Genomic DNA, 10,313 nt, shown 5'->3' with positions numbered 1-10,313 from the left:
GGGACCAGGAAGAGAAATTCCGTTCTGGTGTAGTTAGTATAAAATTGCACATTCCGCGCAGGCACAGTTTTGCATTTCATGTTACATTCCAGTTTCCGTCACCGACAGAGAAACATCAACTATTGCTTAAAGAAGCAGCTCTAACTGTCTGGGGTCTCAGACCTTTCGCCCGGCCCCGGGTCCCCTCTTCAGAGCCGCGCTCACAGGACAGGCGTCTCTCTCCGCTCGTCAAAAAGCTCTCACGGTAACCGTTTTCCATTTGTTGAGAGGAAATATCTTCGATTCCAGGATAAGTGGACCAGATATGTCTAATTCTGGACCCAGCCTGACCCCAGACAGATTTAAAGGAACCCAAAAGCAGAGACGCAGACACTTGGGTTGAAGGACAAGCCGACCTGGAACCTGAGAAGCTGCAGAAAACGCCAGGCCCCGCGCCCCCAACCCCGCCCCTACGTCGACCCCGCCCACACCTGTCCTGAACGAGTCCCGCTCTGTCGGCCCCGCCCCGAAACGCGCGCGCACGCGCAGTTTCCTGCAGACCCGGAAGTGGATCTCGTGGAGCGCCTGCACGGTCGGGTCAGTGAATCTGTTTTTGTGGTTGGTACTTGCGCTTAGCGGTCCTCGGGCCCCCATCCTCCAAGCTGGGCTCGGGGGTCGCCCCGTAAGTTTGAATCTCTGAACCTGCTCGTCCCTCTCGCTGTGAGTTCGTCCCTTTCTCCTCTCGCGGCGTCGCCATAAGACGTCCCGAGTCCTGTGGCTCCGGGCGGGTTCGGGAGTCGCGTCCGTTTCCGGTTAAAATCACTCCGAGGCAGGTGCCGCCCGACCTTTCTGCCTTCGGTACACGGAGACGCCGACCGGCTGCTTTTTCTGCTCAAACCGTTTCTCTGACGCCCGACTCCCCGCCCCCCGCCCCGCCGCGTGGTAGCGGCCTCACTCAGGAGGTGGATACAAGCCCTTCGTCCCCAGCAGAGAGAGCAGAGGGGGACAGAGGTGGGGAGAAAGAGGCGGAAATATGTGGAGTTAGAGGGTCACCAGAAAGTTTCGGGAGAAAGAACAGCAGGCGTTGAAACAGAGGTTACAACATAGTGGTCCCAACACTGTAGGAGGAGGAGGAATAGAGAGGGAGGGAAACAAAAGGATGCGGAGAAACAGGGAGAAACACAGAAATGGACAAAGGAGAGAAGAGAACTAGAAGGAAAAAGAGAGGCAAATACAGAGAAGAAAACACACAGTGGTGGAGAAAGTCAGGGACCCAAACCCAGGGAGTAGTGAGTTGACTGGATATGGGATATTAAGGTGTGAAGTAGTCCTAACTTGTGGCTTTATAATTAGTTTAAGATTTGTTGAACTGCTTAAATTATGCCGAAGAGAATGAGACTTACAAAACCAGGTGTTTGTGGCGCCCGCATTTTCTAACTATTGCACCAGAAGAGAATTCCATTTGCAGCCCCTGTCCCCCCTGAGGGCACAGACTTAGCTCAGTCAATTCCAGGTCACCCTCTTCCCTTTCAAGAAATGGGGAGGACTGTCACCTGTGGCTCATCTCATCTTTTCTAAATTTGATGTGTCCTCGCACTTGGTTTAACTTAACTATTTTTTTTAATTTCCAAATTATTTTCCCTATTAATTTTATTGTGCAGGGTATGAGGTTTATATGCTTGCTACTCTATTATATATTGGAACTATTGTTTCATGTCTGTAAATAAGTGATAGTATTTCCCTATGCATCTGGTAAGGATGTTGATAACATTCTAACATTGAAAACCTAGTTTAACCAGCTAGTTTAATAGGCAAGAGCTTCTTTCTTCCCTGAAGTGACCTGTTAAATTAGGGACCGCTGAGCTGAAGCCTCCAAATAAGTAGACGTTCCTCTCAAGTCCCCTGTGCACTTTCTGTGCAGATGTTGAAGGATGGGCTGTGTCAATGCAAATAATCTATAACCAATGTATAAATCAAAATTTGGGTGAGTTTCTTATGAGCCTGATCTGTGGACTAGCCTGGGACCTTCCTTCCTCAAGGAAAGAAGGGCACCGGAGAAGTGGGTGTACAGAGTGGCTATATACCATCTTGGAACAAAGAGCGTACGTCACGTATGATAGGAATATCCCTTTTACAACAGTCATGAGATTGCCTGGCCTGCACAGCACAGGTATTCACACAGCAGGTAGCAGGTCTTCTGTCTTGAGCTGGGTGGACACGGGGTGGGGGCAGTAATTAACCCCTAGCCTCGGGAGAGATGCTTATCCTTAAGGAAATGCCAATGTAGTGGAAATCATGTCTTAAGGGCATTTGTTCTTGTCTTTGGGACATAGCAAGTGCTTAAAGCAGATATACAATGCATGCTCAACGGCCACATCAGGCCCTGTTGGAAAAAACAAGGTCAGGCTGAGTTAGTTTTACACCAGATGGATTCCTCATTTACTCCAATATCTCCTAGTGCTTGCCATTTATTTATCAGCTGGATTAATGTGGAACTTTGTTCCAGTAGGGCCATCTCTTCCAGATGATCCGACTGCTCAGAGCTCATCTCCATGTGATGCTCTTTCATGTTTTCCTAGACAATTATTGTAACTTCATTTTGTAAATATGTTTCTGGAAAACAGGAATTAAATGCTTGGCTTTGATTAAAGCTGTGAAAGAGAATCTTCCCTTTCTCAGGAATAGGAAAGGTAATCTGGAATTAGAGCAGACCCTTTCTACTGCTCAACCCAGATCACCACTTACACCCAGGTCTGCTCACTGAACTCAGCCCTCTGCAGGGTAACTTGGTAAACTTACTCCCCCTCTGAGCCTTGGTGCACCACCTGTAACATGGAGTTGAGAGAGCAGACCCGGAATTCTGAGTCTGAGCAAATGGGACCCCTGGAATGATGTTCAAAAGTGGGCATGTTGTCTGCATTTGGTAGTTTTCTGGGAGAGGGTGCCAGTTAGAATTAGAGATTGAAATGTGTCCCAGTCCTCCAAAAAGAATGAAAACCTCTGAGAAAGAGGCAGGGGCAGAAGCTCAGACAGAGGCATGCATCGCTTTCAGCTTCACTCTCTGCCTCTCTGTGTTTCATGAGTAAATCTTAAGTTTGAGTGTGTCATCTCTTGGCAATAAACCCTCTTATGATTTCCCATCCCCCTCAGGACAAAAACCTGAACTTCTCAGTATTGCTACAGCAGGGAGCTCTGGAGCTGGGTACCCCTTTAGAGTTGGTCCATATTGAAGGAAGGGACAGACTTTTATATGCTGCATCAACCACTCATTGGATGCTGGCCCCCTGGGGAGGAATCAAGCACCAGGATGAGGCAGTTTCCTTATGCTTCGTGCCAACTGGATAAAGGACAATGCAGTTGCAGCAGAGTGTGTGGGTTTCAAACAGTAGCAGGGGCGGGCTTTCTGAAGAAATGGTTGAAAAACTCATATAAATGGTCTCTGTATGCAGTTTATTGTCCCTGCATCCCTCCTGTTACAGTGGGCAGCAAAGGGTGGTCTGTCACCTGTATCTCTTGTGGCAGAGGAAGGGGGTGTGTTGATTCTAACTGGAGAACAACATATTTTTGTCATACAGAAGAATCTAACCTGAGAATCTCAGAGGAAGAGGAAGGAAAGGTGGAATGGCTCTTTCTAAGGTAAAAATCCTATTCTTAGCTGATTGTTCTGTTTTCTCCTTCCTAAATTACCATATTTGGTGCTTGCTAATCTTCTCTGGCTCTGAAGGGTCCCACCTAAAATGTTGACTTAGTGTTGTTTGGGTCACAGTACTCCCCAAAGTACTGTCGAGATTCAGTGGAATCCCCACCAAAATCCCCACAGCCATTTGTGCACAAATCGGAAACCCAATTTTAAAATTTATATTGAATTGGTAAGGACTCCAAATAACCAAAATAATGGTGAAAAAGAACAAAGTTGGAGGACTTAAAATTCCCAATGTCAAATTTTACTACAGATCTAGAGTAAGCAAAACTGCGGTTCCACCATGAGGATAGAAATATAAATCCGAGCAGTAGGACTGAGTCCTCAGATATACCCATACATCTATAGTCAATTCCTTTTTCACAAGGGCGCCAAAAACTTTCAGTGAGAAAAGAATAGTCTCAGAAGTGGTGCTGAGACAACTGCATATCCACATGAAAGAGAATGAAATTGAAACTCTACCTTTCTCCATATAAAAAAAAAATTCAAAATGAACCAAAGACTAAATGTGAGACATAAAACCGTAAAACTCTTAGATGGAAACTTAGGGGTAAATCTTCCTGACCTTGGATTTGGCAGTGGACTTTTAAATATGACATCAAAAGGAAAGAGAGAAAGACAAAATAGGTAAATTGGTCTCCATCAAAATTAAAAATTAGGAAGGTGAAAGGGGTGCGTGTGTGTGGTGATGGATTGTAATTAGTCTGGGTGGTGAACGTGATGTAAGCTACACAGAGTTCGAAATATATTACAGTGTACCTTTGAAATTTATATAGTGTTATAAACCAATGTTACCACAATAAAAAAATAAGAATAATTATTAAAAAAATAAATGAAAAGAATTAAAAATTATGTCCCTGGAAGGACACTGCCATGTAAATGAAAACACAGTCTACTAAATGGGAGAAAATGTTTGCAAATCGTGTATCTGGTCAGGGTCTAGTACACGGAATATATGAAGAACTCATACAATTCAACAACCAAAACTCAAGAACTCAATTAAAAAATGGTCAAAAGACATTAATAGACATTTCTCCATAGAAGATATACAGTGGCCAACAAGCACATGAAGAGATGGTCAATGAAATTAATCATAAGGAAAATGCAAAGTCAATATTGCAATGAGATACCATGTCACACCCATTATGATGAGTATACTAAAACAAAATAACAAGGGTTGGTAAGGATATGAAGATACTAGAATCCTGATACATTCCTGGAAAATGTTGTCTCTACTGTGGAAGACAGTGTCGCAGATCTGTAAAACGTTAAACCATGTACCCAGAAATTCCACTCCTAGGTATATAACCAAAAGAATTGAAAACAGATATTCAAACACCTGTTCATAACAGCATTGTCAGCATTAGCCAAAGGTGGTGACAACTCAAATGTCCATGAAAGGATGAGAGAATAAACTAAATGTGGTATAGTCATACAATGAAATTATTCAGCCATAGGAAAGGAATGTAGTCCTGATAGATATTACACCATGGATGAACCAAAAATATTCTAAGTGAAAGAAGCCACACACAAAAGGTCACCCATTTCATAACATTCCATTGATAGGAAAATATCTAAAATAGGTAAATCCAGAGAGACAGAAAGCACATTAGTGATTCCCAGGGACTGGGGAGAGGGGAATGGGAAGCAACTGCTTAATGGGTAATAGATTTCCTTTGGGATGATAAAGATGTTTTCGAACTAGATAGAGGTGATGTTTGCACAACATTATTAATGTATTAAATGCCACTGAATTGTACTTAAAATGGGTAACTTTATGTTATGTGAATTTCACCTCAGTTAAAAGAAAATTAGAGACACATAACTTGTTCAGAATTATCTTACATGATTCAGTGAAAACACTCACTGCAGGCAAGTCAGTCCTTACACATCTCTGCTTCTCTCATTTTGTGTCAGAATAAGAGCCCTCTCCCTGTCCACATGGTGAAATGTGCTTTCCTTTCAGGGACAGTTGACGTTCAGGGACGTGGCCATCGAATTCTCTCAGGAGGAGTGGGAAAGCCTGGACCCCGCTCAGAGGGCCTTGTACAGGGACGTGATGCTGGAGAACTGCAGGAACCTGCTCTCCCTGGGTGAGGAGAGCTTCCCTCCCGAAATTGGTAACTACTGTTGTACATCCTTGCGTTTTCCCTTGTGAGTCTCTTGGGAGCCCCAGACTTGCTTGTCTGAGTTTCAAATTCCTGTTCTTAAGAGAGTGATTGAAGCTGCTTTGACTCAGAAAGGAAAGGTTTCATAATGTGGCATATGGATTCTTAAGTCCCCCTTTCTTCAGAAGTTCTGTGCATTTTGTGCTTGTTTAATGGTGGTTGCAGAACATTAATAATCAGAGAACCTTATGGCAAATTTTTTTAAATATCTGATTCTGTGGCTTTACTCTTGTGCTTTTGATTCAGTAGTTCTTGGGAGAGAGCTGGGTGCCTGCATACTTAACCCCTTAGCATTCAGAAGGAGGCAGTCAACTGAGTGATTTTTGAAATACTTTTCTAGACCCACCTATAATGTCCTCTCAGCTGAACAAAGAGCTGGGAATGTGTTCTGGAAAAGCATAGCATATCCTGTTCCATTTTTCTTTGTAAGTTGAAATCTCTCTTCAGTAGAATATTATCTCCATTTTCGAGTAAGGGAAACAGCCCTGGACTATGGAGAGTGAGGGGAAAATAAGAACAAACGCAGACAGATGGGAACGTGTGGAGATGTGAGCACAAGTAAGAGCTCAGATAGATGGGCTCAGAGCAAGCTGCCTTGATTAAATATTGTTTGGGAAACTCTCCTCAATGGGGAGAGATCTGTGGGAAAATAAAAGTTTATTTCTTGTGAGCTCTCAATTTCCCCCCACCAACCACTTTTACACACTTAGCAGTGTTATTGAAGTGTGTAACTGTTTAAACTTGCACCATCCCGTGATGCTCCAGCCCACGCAGAGGCAGGCAAAAGCTGTATCATGACATACGATGTGCTGTTATCTGGCTCTTCTCACCACTTTGGTCCTTTGGGTTGAGGGAAAGCAAGATGGCTGTCTCTAAGGAGCCTTCTTTCCCCGGATCTCTCTTGGTTCTCCATCCATATGGATCAGAGCTGAGGCCTCTGTAGTCCTGACCCCAGGACCAATTCAGTTTCCACTCACGTTTCACGCCCGTGGGAGAACTTCTCAGGAGATAGACAAACAAAATAGCTGCTCTTCCATTGTCTCTGGGTTTCCATGAAACTCCCCGGGCTTTGTCAAGCCCTGTCTGCCTTTTCAGGCCCCTCAGCCATCTCTTCAGTTTTCTTTTTGCCACATATGTGCAAAGCAGAATATGATTGGAGATTGTTAAATAGATTTTAAGATTTGAGATTGTTACTGAGCAGTAATATAAAGACTGGACACTTGGACCCTCTCTCTGGTCCCCACTGCTACATGGGACTCTATCTCAGTCTTTCAGGCCTCTGCCCCACAGCCTGTAGGCACAGCACATAGGCCCTTCTTAAGAACTAAGCAGAATCTGACTCTCTTATTTTTCTCCCATACCTTATATTTTATCCTTCTTTCTGCTCTCTCTTTCAGGGAACGTAGAAATACCTGGTCTCCCTGATATCTTATTTTCCTAAGATTTTGTCTCTGAAACTTGCTTTTGAAACAACACGCTCCAAGGGTCTGAAGTTTCATCCTCACTTTCTGTTGAGATAACTCATCTTTAGGTGATGAAAACTTCTGGTGGACTCTCCCATGGAGGATGTTTACTGGGTAACAGACATTCTGGAAGTAGAACATTGATTAATATTAGAACATCATCCTCCTACGTACGGAAGTGCCTCTTGAAGCCACTGGGTAGTGGATAGCATGTCCCAGGACACTGAGGTAGAAAGTATTAGGAGAGCCTGACAAATGTTTCCAGTTTCCTGTTTTTTGAGGAGTTTAATAGTGTCTCCCTAGGGGCAGTATGACAGTATTGTTCAGACTCGTACAATCATCTATCTCCTTTGAGCCAGCAATAAATAAAAGGTGCATGAACTTAACCTAAGGAGAACACTGTCCAAGTTCACAACCTAATTTCTGTGAGACTGTTGACTAAACTACTGTTCCTGTCACATTGTTTATCCCGTGTGTGTGCTTTTCTTCATTCACCTTCAACAAGTGCTTTGACACGTCTTGTTGAGGGAGTTTATAAAGTGGAATGATGCCTACATTTTAAGTCTACTGTAATTTGTTTTCTTTAAGTTACTGATAACTTTCATCTTGCAAGTTTCAATGTTATAAATGACCTTGTTTTCTATTTATTTAATCAGTTCAATATTTTTGATGATATTTTTAGTGTTCTTTATTTTATATCTGCAATTTGGGGTTGTGGGGTCATGGAATGAGTTTTGTTTTATATACTTTATATGATTTCTTTCTTGAGTGGCTATAACTCAATATTAGTTTCTCCAAGACCTGTAGAACCTCTAGGATTTTTTGAAAATAGTGTTAGTTATTATTTTTACTTCTGTTTCATATTACTTAGTGCTTAGTAGTGTTGAGACATGTTTTTTGATAGACAAGTTTTTTGAGCAGTTTGTTTCACAGCAAAATAGAACAAAAGGTACAGAGATTTCCCATGCATTTCCTACCCCCACATAAGCAGACCCTCCCCATTATCAAAATCCCACACCAGTGTGCTATATTTGTCACCATTCATGAACCTACACTGACACATCATCATCACCCAAAGTCCATCTTTACCTTAGTGTTCACTCTTTGTGTTGTACATTCTATGGGTTTGGCCATTGTATAACGACACATATGTACCACAATAGTATCTTACAGACTAATGTCATTGCCCGAAAATCTCTGTTCTGTGCCTGTTCATCTCTCCCTCCCTCTTAACCCCTGCAACCACAGATCTCTTTACTGTCTCCATATGCCTTTTCCAGAATGTTCTATAGTTGGAATCAAACAGTCTATAGACCTTTAGGATTTTCTTCTTTCACTTAGTTATATGCATTTCAGTTTCCTCCATGTCTTTCATGCCTTAATAGCTCGTTTCTTTTTAGTGATGGATACTTCCATTATCTGGATGTACCTCAGTTTATTTCTCCATTCACCTTCTGAAGGACATCTTGGTTGCTTCCAAGTTAATGGCAGTTACAGATAAAGCTGCTATAAGCATTCATATGCAAGTTTTTATTGGAAATAAGTTTTCAGCTCATTTGGGTAAATACCAAAGTGTATGATTGCTACATCGTGTTGTTAGAATACCTTCAGTTTTTTAAGAAACTATAAGCTGTCTTCCATTGTTGCTATAATATTTTGCATTCCCACCAGCAATGAATGAGAGTTCTTTCTCCACATCCTTGCCAGTATTTGGTGTTGTCAGTGTTCTAGGTTTGGTTTATTCTCATAACATGTAGTGGTATCTCATTGTTTTTACATGCTTTCCTCAATTAAATCTATTGAATTGTTGAAACTGAGAATGTTCAGTATGTTGGAAAGTAAATGAAGTTTCTTACCTACAGAAATATCATTCAAGTGGTTTTTCCATATTTTTTTATATAAGATACTGTAGTTTTTCCATATGTATGTACTTTTCTAAAAAATACTTGGATTTGATGTTAATTTCACTGACTTTTTTTTTGCAACGAATAATTTATTCTAATAATTATTCTGTCTAGATTCGTCATGCACATCTTGGTATACTAACCTAATATTTAAATATCCCATTTTATTTAATAGACAATTTAGGCACCTTTTACACTCCGTGGTTCCCTCCTTACTACTGCTTCTGAGACTCGTGTTGCCCAGACAATTTAAGTTCTTCAAATTATGTATTTCAGTTCACCCATGAAACCTGTTTTGTTCCCTGTCCTCCCTTTCACCTGAATTCTGTAAAAATCACCTGGTACTTGTTGACACACATCCCATTGCTGTCCTGTGGTTCTGAGTATTATTGGATAGTTATGTTGCTCACCACATCTCTGCACATAGACCTCTGTCGTGGATCACCATGGTACTGCCAAAAATTATTTCTACACTTAAATGCTGCTACTAACATCCTTTTTCCTTACCAGCCATTCTGTGCTCTAGCTCATTTAGTTACACCCTTAAAGGGTACTGCTTTCTGATGTTTGTGAAGTCAGAATTCATTACTTTTAGATAAGTGTGTATTAATTTCTATAAATTCATAATGATAATTAGTATATACCTAGTAATACATATAGTAAGCGCACTTCTCACATGCTATGTCTTATAACTTTGGGATTGTAATATAAAGAGATCCAAAGAAATGACTTCAAATAGTTAAAATATTAAAGCAAAAGAGACTCTTATTTTTGTATAACAAATAAGGACACTTGGACTAACAAACTCAATGTGTCAAAACTGATAAATTTCTATTTTTAAATCTGTATAATATAGTTCATAAGTTATGTTTTACCAAATATAATCACATGCCCCAAGAGTTGAAACCTTGATAATAACCTCCTGCTAACTTTGTTCCCACCGTGCAAGCTCTGTGCCCCCTGTCAGAGATCATCCAAAAGCCGTGGTCACCCTCTATTGCTGGACCCTTGAGCGGGTTTTATTGCATCCATATGAGTTTGTAGAGAGTGAATTCATCCATTCTTCTCTTGGTGGTCATTTCCAGGTTTTTCCCTTTGG

General features: G+C 41.6%; 1 pseudogene; it reads left to right on the top strand.

Annotated features, from left to right (window-relative positions):
- Window positions 1-498: 498 nt before the first annotated feature.
- LOC106822636 (zinc finger protein 665-like) overlaps window positions 499-10,313 on the top strand; it is a 39,191-nt pseudogene continuing 29,376 nt past the window's right edge.

The sequence above is a fragment of the Equus asinus genome, chromosome 26 (genome assembly GCF_041296235.1).
Source record: "Equus asinus isolate D_3611 breed Donkey chromosome 26, EquAss-T2T_v2, whole genome shotgun sequence".
Lineage (NCBI taxonomy): Eukaryota > Metazoa > Chordata > Mammalia > Perissodactyla > Equidae > Equus > Equus asinus.
The sequence above is the reverse complement of the archived record's forward strand: the minus strand, read 5'-3'. Positions and strand labels throughout refer to the sequence as shown.